The sequence below is a fragment of the Panthera uncia genome, unplaced genomic scaffold (genome assembly GCF_023721935.1).
Source record: "Panthera uncia isolate 11264 unplaced genomic scaffold, Puncia_PCG_1.0 HiC_scaffold_1695, whole genome shotgun sequence".
Taxonomy (NCBI): Eukaryota; Metazoa; Chordata; class Mammalia; order Carnivora; family Felidae; genus Panthera; species Panthera uncia.
The window spans coordinates 1-16322 of record NW_026058355.1 but is presented as its reverse complement, the minus strand read 5'-3'; the positions used below and the strand labels follow the sequence as shown (position 1 = coordinate 16322).

At 58.7% G+C, this 16322-nt stretch overlaps 1 long non-coding RNA gene across 1 annotated transcript in view; it reads left to right on the top strand.

Moving 5' to 3' along the window:
• The window catches only part of LOC125917318 (uncharacterized), a 29651-nt gene extending 14088 nt beyond the window's left edge, over window positions 1-15563 (top strand). Inside the window, exons 2-3 of the long non-coding RNA XR_007456151.1 lie at window positions 13538-13608; window positions 15466-15563. This is a non-coding gene — a long non-coding RNA (uncharacterized LOC125917318). The remainder of the gene's footprint in view (window positions 1-13537; window positions 13609-15465) is intronic.
• Window positions 15564-16322: the final 759 nt, after the last annotated feature.

Sequence of the window (16322 nt, the reverse complement as noted above, 5' to 3'; positions counted from 1 at the left end):
TACTTCTGATCCTTAAAGACACAGACACGGATACAGGCCCGGATACAGACCCAGATATAGAAATACAGATGCACCTGTAGCTATGACGCCCCGAAGGATGATAAGGGAGATTGTTGTTAGTTTTCCTTCCATGTGGAATATCGCCCCGTGGCTGTCTTGAACCATAAGAAAGGATCCCGTAGGTTAGGGATCCACACTGAAGTCCATACAGATGAAGCCATATGTCTACCCTGGGTTTTCAGTCACCCCGCGGGGGAGATGTCGGGGTGCAGATGACTCGGGCTGGGCCTGTGCTGGTGGCCGTGGGGGTAGGGGGCCGCGGTGGGGCTCCGCTGTCGTGCACGCTCGAACGTTTCCAGAGTACAAAACTTCTCTTCTGTAGAGGAATGTATGTAATGAGTCTGGTGCATACTTATAAATGGTAGTTTCCGCTGTTATTTTATATTCTTTTCAAACGCAGTGACCAGAAAAATACCTCCTAACTTGGAAAGGGAAATGAGGCCTGATAGAGAGTTTATTTTAGCGGATTGCCTGACAGTTAACTGTAATCCACTCTGCGGCATCATCCTTAAGGGTTCGAAAACAAGGGGCAAAACATTGTGCTCACATTTATATGACTGTAAAATTTGTAATTAGAGGTGAATCGCAGACAGATTGCAGACATAGATAGATGGAGAGAGAGGTAGATGGCCCACATGCTTCCTCGGCGACACGTGTTTATTTCTTGAGTATTTAAAAACATAAAATGTGGGATTTTGGTCTTGGTCTCTTTTTAGCCTGTTCTCTATATTAAACACTTGTAATTCTTGGGCACTAAAAAGCCGGTGGAAATTCGTCTTTTAATTCCCTCAAAGATAGAAAAGTTGTGAGTCCAGGGATGGGCCGTGATTTGGCCGCTTTATGGGCGGTGCGGGTTGAGCTCTAACTCCTGAAGCTGGGGCATGGGATCCAGGAGTCAGACCGAAATACCCTGGTGTGCTTTGAAGGCAGACAAAGCCTTATGAAAGCTTCTAGAAGCAGATGTAAACCTGAATAGGTTCTAGGAACTACAGAAAATAAGTCACAGTTTGATAGACGAAAGATAAGGAATTTGAATTGGTTTATTTTCCTCTGGGAGAGGAGCCTAAGTCAATATGTCATCAGAAGTACCGATAATTGAAAACAAGGCAAAGGGAGGACGGATACGCCATTACGGGCAAGTGACAGTGGCAGAGGCCAAGAGACCACTCCTGCTTCCCGTGCAGACTGCCCCTAGAGGTCTCCCTTCAGGAACAGCACGCGGCACTGGGTTCAGAGCCAAGCGGGTCCAAGTTTGCATTTGGGACCGCGCTGGCCAGGCCAGCTTCTTCTCTCTCTGTGGCTCGGAGCCCTCATCTGTGACAGGGGTGATGATGATGTCCCAGGGTCACTGGGCTCAGACTCTGGCTCAAGAATAGTCGTGATCCTGTCAGGTCGTGGTGATGGTGGTGGTGGTGAAGATGTGATGACAGAGGTCAAGGTGGAGGTGATGGCGGAGGTGACAGTCGAGGTGACGATGGTGGCTCTGGCATCATCAGGGGTGTGACACAAACCAGCAGATGCAAATTTCAGCCCCAGCTCGTTTGCACAGGCCAACCCTTGGGCGCCAGTGCTCCCGGATCTGATGGGCAGATCCTGTGCTCCGTGGGAGGCAAAGAACCGCCCACAATTCTGCCCTCGGGGACCTCATCTTCCGAAGACTTTCTTCCTGTTTAACGAAGACAAAACGAACCCGGACCAGAGTGAGGTCACGCTGATCCCTGAGCCCAGCAAAGTTTTCTCAACTCCTGCTTGGTGATTCGATGAACTAATCAATACACGTCTGCGTCGACCTGACCCCAGTTTTCATTGCACTGTGGATGTAGTTGAATGTGGTTGATGAGCAGTACAAGGATACCAGAGCGATGGAACCTGCTCTGTGACAGCTTTCCCGAGATAACACGTCCTTTCGTGCCACACTCTGCTGAAACACCCAGGAACGCCGACATGTCGAGGCCGAAGCTGTGTGCCCTTGCTGCCTCTTGCTTGTGAAAATGGCCTTTGAGGGGTCAAGGAGGAGCCTCCCCAGCCCCATCCCCAGGGAAGGGTTTCAAAGGGCCCCTCCTGTAATCACAGCGGCCACATAACTTAGCACTTGGTGCACACCAAGCTCTCTGTGTGTCATGATGAACCTTCCTGACATCCCAGAGGCGCAGGAAAACTACTTTCCTCACTCTGCCGGAGAGTCAGAGCCTCAGAGCGGTTAAGAAATCTGCCCTGGGTTGAGCCGGTAAGAGGAGAGGCTGGAAGTGAACTCACGTCTGTGGCTCCTCCCTGCTCACCCCTCTGCCCTGCATGTGCCTGGAGCAGTGCACAACACCAGCGTCCCGCCAGGGGTAATCCTAGGGATGTGAGACAGCTAAAATGGCCCACGCTCCAGGCAAACCAAGACCGGCCGGTTCAGACCAAGCCAGCTGAGAGCAGCCGCTCACCCCACTGACTTACTCGTGGCCAGACCCACTTACTCTGCCCTGATGGCCAAAGAGTTAGTGCTGTGATTTGCACAGTGCTAGCAACCCAACTGCTTCCCCCTCCACACACACAAAATTTTACATGCAATCCTAATATGTGAAGCTTATATAAAGTTAAGTGACATGTGTTAGTACCCATTTGTCCTGTAAGTTCACATCTATAGCACGCAGTAAAGAACGAATGGGAACAGAGGGGGTCCCCGCGTGAGCACTGGGGTTAGAATCGGGAGCTCGGGGCGGCATCCACCGGCTAACGGCCTCAGCGTCAGTTAACGTCACTGGCCCCAGATTTACTGGCTCCCAAGACGCTCCCTGAGGAGCGCACCCTGGCCCACACTGTCCTGCGGACGTGAGCAGGACTGTGTGGCCCCATGACTTGGGGGCCAGGACTCGGCCTTAGGACAGTGGTCAGGGGCAGCCTCGTGGGGGCCAACCCAGCGGACCTGACCCCAAAGACAATGTGTCCCCCCCTCAGATCATTGATACTTAGGTTATTACAGCCGAGGGTTTGCTTTGTAATTACATCTAAAGGAGTTTGAGGCAATCTACTGGAAGGAAGGAAATCTGAATCAGGGGTTGCCAGGACCCCGTCCTGTGCCCCCGTGCCCCAGGGCGGCTCTGGTCAACCAGAATGCGCCCTTCAGAAGTCAGCCGCTTCCCCGCCTGAGCCGGTCTCAGCCCATCTGCTGGTCTGGACTCTGCAGGGCCCCTGAGCCTGCTCATTGCAGCTTCCTCAGCAGGAGGCCCCGGGCCTCCACACCCTTCCTGGTCCCTGATCAGCAGGGCCCTGAAGATGCATGGGTCTGAGGGGCGTTCCAGTAAGGTCTGGAGCCTAGGAATTCTTTAACAGGGAGTCCCGGCCCGTGGGGGAGCACCTGGCTGCGTCTCCAAAACTCAGAGCACCTGCTGGGGACGGGAGCGCCCCCCGGCCTCCCCCTTCCGTTTCCCCGACTCGGGTTTCCTCCGGGTCCCAGTGCCCCGTGGGGTCCCTCCAGGCCCCAGTTTTCTCTCTCACCTCATTCTGCCCCAGGAGGCACCTGGCCTCGTTCTCTGCCCTGGATTCTTGCTGTGCCCTCCCCCCAACGCCTTCTCTGGGTCCCCCCACCCCCTGCCGGCTCTGCACCCTGCCCCCCATGTTCCCCTGGTGCCTCCCTCTCACGCTGGTTCCCACACTCCTTGCTGAGCGCTATTTAAATTCTGGGTTTTGTCCTCTGGTTAATTTCCTCATCTGCTTGGCATAATGCCAAAGAATATTCTTTCCGAATAAAAAATGGTAAAGGCCGTTATTTGTCTCCTAAGAATTCTATGTAAATGCAGCACAGCACGTGCTCTGGGGGGGGGGGGGGATGTTCATAAAGCTACTTCTGTTATCAGTTACTAACCTCAGCTTCCAGATCTAGATAACTCTTGCTTCTAAAAGCCCTGCAGAGTCACTGTAGAATATTTGGGAAACGCAGAGCATATAAAAAGAAAAGAACCCATTGTGCCACCAGACGTTTCGGGACCTCTCCCGAGGCTGTGTTCTCGTGTGTGTGTGCGTGTGTGGCTCTCTTTTATTTACATAATTCTTTATCCTGATCATTTCACTCAGCATTACGTCAGCCGTACTTTCCGATAGAACGTGAAGTCGTCTTCAGAAACATGATTTTAGTGCCAACATAACGTTCCGTCCTGGAGACTAGCTCAAATGGAGTCATTTCGTCATTTATGTGATATTTCTCCTAATCCCGTTTCTCTGCAATACGTAACAGGAGAGGAGCCTCCCTGGCCGTGGCTCTTTGCTTGCAAAGTGGCCGCGCAGGTCAGGGGTTTGGCTCGCCGTAGGCGTGAGCTCACTCGTGAAAAGGGCCCGAACGGTGTTAGAAGGGCACTTTATAAATGCTCTTATTATTATGCTCCCTGTTATTGTTTCCCTAAGAGCGGTTCCTGGAAACGGCTTTCTGGGTCAGAGGGCACGCGTTTGCCAAACCACTTTCCGCCAGGGCCGTGTGGGTGCACATTCCGGACAGGGCGCCCCCTCGCGACCCCCGGCCAGAGCTACCGCACAAAACCCCTCCATAGGTAGACACACAGTTGTAGCAGAGAATACCGAGAGGGGCGCCTGGGTGGCTCAGCCCTTGGAGCATCTGACCCTTGGCTTTGGCTCAGGTCATGATCTCACGGTTCGTAGGTTCGAGCCCCGCACCGGGCTCTGTGCTGACGGTGCGGTGCCTGCTCGAGATTCTCTCTCTCCCTCTCTCTCTCTCTCTGCCGCTCCCCTGCTCCCTCTCTCTCTCTCTTTCTCAAAATAAAGAAATAAACTTAAAAAAAACCAGAGGGAAACCCAGTTTCCCTCGTGGCAACTTCTTGCAAAATTATAGGAGTGTCACAACCAGGACGTGCACGCTGAGTTGACCCAACACCTCACTCGGGTTTCGCCCGCTTAATCATGCTTGTTCGCATGTGCGTATTGCGTTGTATACATGTTTGTCAAACGCACAGATTCTCATTGCCACCCCCCGATCACCCCTTTTGAGACCCCACCCCCCACTCATCCTCCCCTCTCCTGCCGCCACCCACCCAGTCCCCAGCTCCTGGCTGACGCTAATCCGTTCTCCGTGTCTAAAGTTTTGTCATCTCAGGGGTGTCATCTGAATGGAATCACACAGTATGGAACCTTCGGGGATTGGCTTTTATTCACTTGGCACGAATCCCTCCGGATTCATCCGGTCGTTGTGTGGACCGGTAATTTATTTCTGTTTCCTGCTAAGCGGTGTTCCGTGGTGTGGACGGACCCCAGCGTGCTGGCGTTCACCCGTCGAAGGGCGCGTTCGTCGCTTCCAGATTTTGGCCGTCTATCACTCTTTCGCCATCGTCAATTTGGTTATTCCCTTCTATTTTCTTGGAGGCCGATATGGCTATTTTTAGAAGTCCGTACCGTTGTTTTGGTGGAGTACAGATTTTTCATGTCAGCGGGACATTTATAATTAATGAACATCATCATCAATTACAAGAGTAAATACAAGTTAACACTGAGATTTAAAATGCCCCGGGGGGCTGAGATCAACAGCCGGTGTGAACAGAGCGAGGGGGGTTGGGGGGGCCAGAAGCAAGCGTCCCGGAAGCATCCATCCAGTTCTGATTAACCAGAGGAGGCCACACGGAACATTCCCTGTGTGGAGAAGCAGAGCTCACCCGTTGCTCCGCGGGAAGGGGGACTTGGTGGAAGAGGAAAGCGTCTTCCCTCCCTGTGCTAGGACCCCAGCAGTGTGGTGTCCGTGACTCAGTATCCTCAGCGGAAGCCCGTAACATCCCTTGGGGGGCAACACCGCAGGAGAATCATAATGAGGACAATTTTGCCTGAGATTCGTTACCCCCAGGTTCTAAGCAGCTCTGTGAAAACTGTTGCTAAGGCAATTGAGTAAAAAATTTCACAGGCGCCATACACGGGAACAGCAAGTCAATGAACGTGATTGCATGTTTTACAACAGCCAACCCCGAAAGCACGACATGTCTGACACCGAGAGGTTTTTAATGATTTTCAGGGGTTCCGGGGACGTTTTCCGTGACTTTGGAAGGTGACTAACGCCGTCTGGTTTGCCAGCTTCGTGAGACTGCGCGCGCCCCGATCAGGATGGTGGCCGGCCTCGCGGAGGAGATCCCCGGGGACGCTCAGCTCCCTCGGGAGGCCACCCCCGCCACCCCCACCCTGCCTGGTCCCTAGTCCCCTCCCGACATCTGCAGATTGAACTTTTCTTCTGTGATGGTGGCGGTCGTCGTCTTTCCCAGGCTGCAAAACTCAGCCCAAACCCACGCAGCCACTTGGTTATCTTACTTGTCCGGATGGGGAGCATTTCATAATGCAAAACCACAGATATCTGCGCAGGACACCCAGCTTCTAGTGGTCACTGACTTCGTGCCAGTCCACCCGAGAATGTGACAAGCCCAGCAAGAGTCGTTCTCAGCAGCTGCGGGGAAGCGCCTCGGCCGGGCCCCCGCCTCCCCGAGCGGGTGTGGGAGACCCGGGAGGACAGGGTGCAGGAGATCTGGAAGGACAGGGTGCAGGGCCTGGGGGGGCGCTGGGGTGCGGGACACCCGGAAGGGCGCGGCGCGAGGCCTGGGGGGGCACCTACAGGCCTGAGCCCTCGGCGGCTCTCCTACTCCTGCCCAAGAGCCCGACGGCTCCCAAGAGTGGGTCATTTCCTCGGAGACGGTGCCAGCCACAGCTGGCAGAGCAAGGCCCGCGGGCAGGAAGCCGCAAGTCATGTGTGTGAAGGCCATGAAGACGCCGTCAGCCCGCTTCTGCGCACCTGCCCCCTCCGGAGCCCAAGCACCCACCCGCCCTGCGGCCCTCCCCGGGCAGCCCGGCTGGTTCTGTGCACCGGGACCGCGGGGCCCAGCCCGGGGCTGTGCACCCCCCATGCTTTGTCATCATCCTTACCCGAGGGGAAAGTGGAAACAAAAGGAGAGCAGACGGTGGACATTAAGACCAGCTTTCCTCAAACATTGCTTTGTCTGTGAATCGCACGTGAATGTGTCATGAGGCATAATACATCCTTCAACGGTCCCCGGTATCTGGCCAACGTGGGATGCAGCCCCCCCTCTCCCGCCCCCGCCACAGGCATCTGGCATTTCCTGAGCGTCCACCACCCGCTGGACCCGCGCCAGGCTCTGGGCACGGCAGAGCGAGACACGGATGGTGTGGCGGCCACGGCCACCTGTGGTCAGGGCTGGGGTGGACGTGGAAGCAGGGGCCGGGCCTGCCTTGACACAGCCAGATGCGGAGCAGGGCTGGGAGCCCGGGGAGGGGTGCGGACGTGCGGGGACCGGGGCGCACACCAGCCACCGCCTTCCTCCGCTGGAGTAGGAGCTTCGTCAAGCCTGTGAGTCACAGCCTGGCCGCTGGCCGCTGCCCGCGCCATGCACACTGCTGCCGAGTTGAAGAATTGGCCACCAAAGGTGTCTCGCCAGGCCAGTCCCTCCGTACTGTTGGGCGTAACACCACGCCTCTCGGGTTCACGGAGCCAGGTGTGGTGACGCAGGAGTGGTCCGGGTGAGAGGTGACAGCCGGAAACGGGAGGGGGACACGAAGGAGCCCTGGCAGCTTGCCACTGGCCGAGGATGAGGAAGCCCAAACTCCCAGGCCCTCTGAGTAGGGGGAAGAACCTTCTGGAAAAGGTCCGGGCTGCCCCCATCTGTCGGTGAACTCCTCATCACCTCTGCTGGTCTCGCCGAAGCCTGGAGCCCCCCCCGCCGTACCCCATCCCCGTGTCACTGCTGGCCCACGTCCTGTTTCCCAGTCAGTGCACCCGTCGAAATCCTGTTTCTGCTCCGGAACATCCCAGGCGGCTCATCACTGTCACTGGGGTCTCCTCTCCTCGCGGGTTGCCCGCCCACATCCGCACCGCGCGCTTCCTGCCGGATACACAGCTTCATCGCTCCGTGGAAGGTCCTGGTTGAAAGCTCCCGGAGGGGACTTGGGAGCAGCGCTGTCCTGCGCGTGGGTTTGCAGGAAGACCACACACAGAGTGCCCTCCGGGAGCCGCGGTTCAGCCACGATCAAATCTTCACCCGCCTAGCGTTGTAGCGGGGAACTCGTTTGCCTGGAGCTGGCGCTGCGGCCCGGAGACCCCGTCCACCCCCCTGCCTTTGGCAGGCAAGCAGCACAGTGTGGCTGGAAGCCGGGACCTCGGGGGTCCCTCCCCGCACGCTCCCTCCACGAGCCTCTGAAAGGGGAGTCCGGGGAGAGCGGGGAAAACACAGACCAGGGCCCTCTGTGAACAGAATCACATTCCGGGAAGAGGCCTCTGGACCCAGAATCAGAGAGAAGCCACACCCCGTCCTCTAGAACCGGCCCATCCTGTGTCTGTAACCCGCAGACCACCCGGTCGCGGGTTTGGCGGCCGATGGCCACCCTCTGCAGCCACCAGCCCTGCTCCTCTAAGTATGTCGGTCGAGGTGCTTTTCATACTTGGAAACAGAAGTGGGGTTATGTCAGTTCAAGAGGCTCAGGGTTCGCGGTGGACGGATGTGAGGAGGTGCGTACGGGCGTGTCCCGATCTGGGGCTGCGGGAAATGTGCTGGACAGCTAGCGGGTGGAGATGCCCTGCGCTCTGACGGGTGTGCATTGGCCACTGCCGTCCCTGCGCCTTGAACCTGAGTCCCCACCTGTAAGGACAGGCCTGGAGGACGCCTGTCAGGAAGGAGCCCCGCTCAGCCAACCTGGCCAGAGCCCCGGGTCTCAGCCCTGGGCGGCCCAATAGGAATGGGTCAAGGCTGGTCCCAACTGTGAGCTGAGCCAGAAAGTCCAGTCAACCTGGGCTCCAGTGACACCTGCCTCTCTAACTCGTCCTGACCGACTGTTGATCAGTGCCACAAAGCAGCAGGACCGTCCTGCTGTGAGCTTGGGGATCCCCCTCCCAACCCCTGCTTCCGTCTTTGCCTTTCTGGAGTCAAGCATTGCTCCCTCCCCAAGAAACAGTGAAGCAGAGAACTGGGTTAGATGTTCCTTCTTCAAGCCCTGGAAATCCCACAGGCTGTAAATTTGAAGTCCTACGAAAACAAAACTGGGTGCCAAACAAAATGGGGCGGGAGGTCATCCGGTGCGTTTGGCAACCCAGAGCTCCCGGGAGACCGGCACCCAGAAGCGCGGGATTCCAGAGCCAGCGGGAACCGTGAGGTCCGTGCGCAGTGGAGACGGCTGGCGTTGGGGTTGTGTGGAAACACGGTGTCCGAATGATGCCTTCAGCCACCCGCCCTCCCGTGTCGCTCCTCACGGACCCGGGAGCAGGTCGCCTGATGCAATCGGTGCCATCTGCAGAATGGCAAACCGAGGCTCCAAGGTTCCCGTCTTCCCGGTGAGGGGTGGGGAGGGCGAGAGAGGAGCCGGTGGGCAGAGGGAGTAGCCGGTGGGGACAAGCCCTGCCCTGCCCTGCCCTGTCGCTGGAAGGAGGCTGGTGTGAGTGCAGGCACGGAATGACACCCACAACCTGGGAATCTAGGTGCTGCGGCCAGGTGTGTGCACGGGGCGGGGCGGCCCTGGACGCGTTCCGACCGCCACTGGCTGGTGGGGCCTGAGGGGGCCTCTTTGGCTTTGATCCCGGCATGGGGCTGGGCTTGTGGCCCCCGTGCCCCTCATCGGTTATGCGGCAGCAGGAAGGTTCTAGACACGGAAGCTCCCGCTGGCATCACAGGCCCCAGCCGAACAAGAAGATTAGTATCCAGCAGGCGAGAGATGGGTCCTCGTGTGTTTCTCGTGTCTTGCTCTAATATCACGGTGCTGCCAGTCAAACCGCGCGAAAGGGTCTAGGGGGACCCACGTCGCTTACTTACGAGCATCGGGCGCTGCCTCGAGCCAGATGGAAATACAAAATCTGTGTTTTTCTGTGGGCTTCCTCCCTGTACGTCTCCCGTTTACATTTCCTGTTTCCAGCACTCTTTCTTGGCTGCACAAAAGGGAAAGGATTTGCAGAATGATTCGGTGTGGGAACCAAAAGCCACGGGGCCCCCTGGCAAGGCTGCCCGGGATTGGGGGGGGGGGGGTCTCCCGAGCCGAAAAAGCTTCTCCCACAGCCAGGAGCACCTGACCTCAGCTGGGGAGCCTCTCCTGCCACCAGCGAAGAACCCCGTCCCAGCCCTGCCACCATCAGGCACGCCCGTCGCTGTGCCCCAGCCTCTCACCTGCTCGTGGCATATTCGGTCAGGGGAAAGCCTGGCTCTCACACACAAGACGTCATTAGCTGAAGGGGGGTGGGGGGGACTAGGAAGATGTCACAACCAGCACAAAAGGGAAATCCAAGGACCATACGCCTGCGTGCGGTGATCTTTTTTTTTTAATGTTTGTTTATTTTTGAGGGAAGGACAGAGCGTGAGTTGGGGAGGGGCAGAGAGAGGGAGACCCAGAATCGGAAGCGGGCTCCAGGCTCTGAGCTGTCAGCACAGAGCCCGACGCAGGGCTCGAACTCACGAACCGTGAGATCACGGCCTGAGACGGAGTGGGACGCTTAGCCCACTGAGGCGCCCAGGCGCCCCTTGCTTGCGGTAATCTTGAAGCAGAATCACAAGGGGACGCGGCGTGACCTTCCAGTGGAGACACCCAGCGTCATCTGTTTTGTTTACCCCGGATTTCCTTCCGGCCTCCTGGCCTGTTGTCAAAAATCACCTCGACGGGGGGTTATTCTGGGTCTGGAGCGAGGCTGGCCTCGCTCGGTGTGGCTGGGTAGCTTCCACGGGGCAGCAGGCGGGCGGGGGCGCCCCGTGAGCCTGCCTGACCTCGTCTCAGCGGGAGACCCCATACGTGCATTTTTTCAAGCTTCTGTGATTAGCTGTCCCGAGGCCAGGCGGGCGAGCAGGACAGTGTCTCTCTTCCAGCGGCCACAGGCGGCACTTAGATGCCGGTGAAGCCTCTGTGGACAAGCACAGGAGACACCCCCCTGGACCACGTTCCCGTCCACCGATTGTGGGCTGAGTGAGCCCATGAAGCTGTCTGTGTTCCAGCTAAAAAGAGTCACGGTCTGAACGCTGTCTGAGCGAGGCCGTCAGAAGCCCGTCCCCGGGAGTCTGCCCCTTGGCGTGGAGGTAGTTTTCGTCCCGTTCTCTGGGGCTCCGAGGTGGCCCTTCTGGGCGGAATCACAGCCTGGCCTCTGGCTGATGCAGAGACACGGCATAGACGTGACTCTGCCCAGTTCTGCCCATTCCCATAGAAGAGAAATTTGAAGCGCGGAGAAGCTTGCCCGGGGTCGGAGAGGTCAGAGGCAGCGCGTCAGCGTCCCCCAGGCGCCCCGGTTCCCACACTGTCACCCCAACCGCTGCAACAGGAAATCCCCGCCCACGGGCCGGCTGCGCTGGGCAGAGTCAGAGGAGCCCTCCCTGTCTCAACGGGCTGCGTTCATGCATCTTCGGGGACGCAAATGTCCACGCCCCTCCTCAGTCCAGCCTCCAGGAGCCCACGGCGGAAGCTGGCTTTCCAGAAGAAGCTGGAGAGAAAGAATCTCGGAGACCGCCCCTGCCTGTGAACGCTGCAGGCTGGCACAGGGCCCCGACCCGCCGTGGGGAGCCTCCGTGCACATGAGCCGCGTGGGCGGCGACCTCTATGAAGGTGTCGCGTCTGCCCTGACGACGACACGGGTGCCCCTTCTCCTGGTCTGAGGCAGCCCACCCAGCCCACCCAGGCCCCCGGGAGGGACCTTGCTGTGGTCAGTCAGGGAGGGAGGAGCGCGGGGCTCACGGCAGCCGGGAGACCCCCGGCTCCTAACCCAAAGTTCCCGGGGCCCAGCCCAGACCCTCTGCCTCAGAATCCTCGTGCCGGGGCCCAGACATCGGCATTCTTCCACCGAACACACCCTTGGAGGAACATCTCGTCAGCAGTGCCAGGGGGAGAAGTGACTCTCCGTTCCCCTCTGCGAACGCCCTCGCCTGCCTCCTTTGTGCACCCCTGCCCTTCACCGGGGCCTGGAAGAAAGCCCCTAGTCAACCTCACAGAGGTTCAGGACGAGAACGTCAGAAGTGGTGCTGTGCCGGTGGGCGAATCGCCAGGACCCCAGACCCAGCCCTGCCGGGCCTGCCCGCTCACGGCACGGCCAGAAAAGCCGAGGCATAGACTGTGGCGCTCGGGCCTGCGCTGGGGTCACTGGGGATGTGCCGTCGTGAAAATGCGGGCCTGGCACATGTCAGATAAAGGCGAGGCTCCTCTCCAGGGGGCGGGGAGGCTTCGTAATGCAGCCAGCAGTGGGGGGAGGGGCATCCAGAAAGCAGGGGTGGCTCCGATCGGAGGACCCGGGGAGGGGCGCCACGGCCTGGAGCGAAGCGGGGGCGGCCCCCGGCGAGGCCCCAGGCCGGAACCCCCCCACAGCCAGCTAGGACGCGGCCACACGGGCAGCCAGAGTCCCTGCTGCACAGGAGAGTGGCACGGCCGTGTCCGAGTCCCAAGGCTGGGAACTAGGGCAGGACCAGGAGCGGGGACAGTGCAGGGGCCACTGCAGGTCGCCAGGCTGAGCCAGGGCAGCGGCCACCAGCGCGGGGCGGGCCACCAGCGCCGTGACTGCGGGTGCAGATAGGCCGGCGGGGAGAGGGCGCGCTGGCTGGGCCTCAGCGTGGCCAGGCCAGCAGCGCACGGCGAGTGGCGTTGGTCACAGAAAGGCGAGGTGCACCGGGGAGAGTATTCACTGCGTCCTGTAAAGAGAGACCCAGAGGGTCTTAGAAGAGAAAGTGGTGCTCTGGGCACCGGAAGATGCCCACCCATCCCAGGGCTGCTTCTCGCCACGCAGGGACGAGGGGAGGGGCGGTCAGCCAGGGACGATGTGGAAGGAAAACGTCCAGTGGGTGGAGACGGGGGCTTTGCCGTGGACTGTCCACACCCCGTCAGCCACGGAGATCGGCCGCTCCCGGGGAGGGATTCAGAGCAGAGACTCACAGTCGGGACCCCTTGGACAGAAGACGCTGATGCAAACGTGTTTCTCCCCCGTTCCCGGGGCGGGACCCCCCGGGCGCTGTGCACCTGCCCGCGTGCTACGTGTTTTGCTGTGGAGACCGCTGGTTGGCCGGTTCGCTTTGGCTTTTCCCGTGGTGATGCCCCCTTGGATTTAGTCCTACAGCCTCAGCCCCCCGAAGTCCACAAGGGCAACCTTTTTTTTATTTAAGTTAATCACCTTTAACAAACTCTTTTCCATAACGGTCTCCAGGAGTCATTGGAGACTCCCCGCAATGCCGTGTCACGAAACCGAGGGGGTCTGCCTGCGCGTCAGACGTCACCGATGGTGACCGTCCCCCGCAGGTGTGCGCCACGGGTGAGAGCTTTACCTCTCGCGACATTTTCCAAGACACAAAAGAAAAACTGAAGTTTTCACAGTCCGCGTGGATGGGCTGAATGAAAACACATTCTTCCAGCATCTCGTGCCCACAGTTCTATGGTCTCTCTTTACGGTGAACCTGCAGGCTGGGCGGGAGGCAGGGCTGGAGGCGCCTGACGTCGCCATGGAAACCGGCCCGCCGCCCCGCCCGCCCGTCACCTCCCTGTTGCTTGTGTCTTACAGGTGGTTTTCAGCAAATACTGCAACTCCAGTGACATCATGGATCTGTTCTGCATTGCCACCGGCCTGCCTCGGTGAGTGATCTGGACGCCCCGCTGCCGGCCAGGCCTCGCCAGGCCAGTTCACCTCGAGGGGAAGGCGCCTGGGAAGGAAGGGCGAGCCGCCAAGGCTGAGGACGACAGGCGCACCAGGGCCCGGTGGGCTCGGTTCACACGTGGGAGCCCTTTCGGATCCGTGAATGAGACCCCGCGGGCCTGGGCCACGGCCTGTGTTCATGGAGGAAACCGCTGGGCAGAATTAGGCAGAAATCACCGTCTTCCGAGGGGTTTTTCTCCTTCTGTTTATTTGCTTTCGAAGAAAGGCCAAAGGAGGGTGGTTGTGTTTTGGCTTTAACACAGGTGAGATTTTTCCATCTCGGGACGGGGTCTGGTGGCCACGGGGCAACGTTTGGGAAGACGGGTTGAGAGTAGTTGAAAAGGCCAGTGACCCCCTCCCGGAATCATCACAATTCCAGAAGAGCTATTTCCCCCAATCAACAGTCTGTCTGAGTGCAGTCTTTCTCCTGACTTTTTTTAATATTTATTTATTTTGGGGGAGAGCGCAAGCGAGAGAAGGGCAGAGAGAGGTGGACACAGGATCCGAGGCGGGCTTTGCTCTGACGGTCTGACAGCAACAAGCCCAACGTGGGGCTCGGGCTCACGAACGGTGAGATCGTGACCTGAGCCGAAGTCGGACGCTCATCCGGCTGAGCCACCCAGGCGCCCCTCTCTCCTAACTTTCTGATTGTAAAGAGTGGTCAGGAGTGGCCGTGGCGTGGCATCTCACTCCAGAGCTGTGGCCCCGGTCAAGGGCCGGGACGGAACACCAGGAGCGTCTCACAGGCAGGGGAGGAAACTACGTGCCTGGAACGGCAACGAATGGCAGTTTGTAGCTGCAAAACTGGCCCACAGTCCCGGGCATCTTTCCCTGACCATTGTGCTGATCAATACACGTGTATAATTCTTGAGAACAGCCCAGGATCTGGGTATCACCCCCCACAACCCCATGCACGCCACAGAAGGGCAGAGAAGCTTAAATAACATGGTCAAGGCCACACGGCTTAGGCGAGACCCCAGGGGCGAGAGGTCGGGGGAAGATTCAGCTCACCCACTCGAAACTGCTTCGTAGGAGAGCGTGCCCCGCTTACACAGGCCCCCACAGTGCGGTCGGGGAGCAAACCGAACTCGTCGCTGGCCAACATAAACGCTCCTTGCTGTCTCGCTGCCATCTCCTTGATCTCCCGACTCCGTAACTTAGACTTCCTCCGATTCCCATTTTATTTTATTTTTTTTTTTCAACGTTTTTTTTTATTTATTTTTGGGACAGAGAGAGACAGAGCATGAACGGGGGAGGGGCAGAGAGAGAAGGAGACACAGAATCGGAAACAGGCTCCAGGCTCCGAGCCATCAGCCCAGAGCCTGACGCGGGGCTCGAACTCACGGACCGCGAGATCGTGACCTGGCTGAAGTCGGACGCTTAACCGACTGCGCCACCCAGGCGCCCCCGATTCCCATTTTAAATTACTTAAAAATGGGGGCACCTGGGTGGCTCAGTCGGTTAAGCAGCTGACTCTTGATTTTGGCTCAGGTCACGATCTCACGGTTTGTGCGACGGAGCCCCGTGTTGGGCTCTGCGCAGACAGTGCAGAGCCTGCTTGGGATTCTCTCTGTTCCTCCCCACCTTGTGCTCACTCTCTCTCTCTCTCAAAATAAAATAAACTTGAACAAGAATTATTTTAAGTTACTTAAAAAAGGACAAGGTAAACCCCCCTTGGAATTACGCACGGCCGCTCGTGTGTTACAAACGCAAGTGTCGTGTCTGGGAGCCGGACTGGCCCCGGGACCCCTGTTGCCCTTTTGCGCGTGGGGACACTGACGCGGTGTATCTTCCAGGAACACAACCATCTCTCTGCTGACCGCGGATGACGCCATGGTGTCCATCGACCCCACCATGCCTGCCAATTCAGAACGGTAAGCGGCAGCCAGCCGGCCTCGGCAGCTCGGTGTTCTTGGGGCGTCTCTGACGCTTCTCTACACGCGCGGGAGGGGCTCTAGGTTGTCCTTGCAATTTGCTGCTGTAGGAAAATCCGAATTTAAGCCAAAGATGGGGTAGGGGCGGGGGGGGGGGGCGAGGGAGGCTTGTTCCTTTGCAGACCAGTCCCTCCCCAAGACAGTCACATTTGCAACAGTGCTCAGGAGGGCTCGCTCTCAACGAGAGTCCTCTGAGGAGCCACGGATGGGGAAACTGAGGCACAGAAGGCAGGCGAGGAGCAGTGAAGCCAGGTCCCGGGGCCCTGCACTGACGGCCCCACTGTCTGCCTCCAGAAGGTTCCCTGACCACAGCCCCGGGGGTGTTGCGTTCACACTGGAGCCAGATCTGGTGGTGGCCTGGTGGTGGCCCGGTGCTGCCTGCCCAGACCAGTGTGCACAGGAGGCGGGGCGGGGGGGAAGGGTGGCCTGGGGGCCTGAGGAGCCGTTGCGGGAGACCTGGAAAGGGAAAGGGACATTTGCGAACATGAACATTCATAAAATCGGCCAAGCCTGCAGTATGGCGGGAAGAAGGACAAGGCCTCTGGGCAGGGGCCCCTCCCCTCCCTGAGCAGCCCCCTGGCCCAGCCACCTACCGAGTCCCCGGGGCCTCTGCTCTGTGTCTGCACCTGGGCAAGGTGGGCGAGCAGGGGCCACGGGGTACGCCCCTCAAGACCCCCCCCAGCCCCTCTCCCACTCCTGCTTCCCACTGAACATCTGCT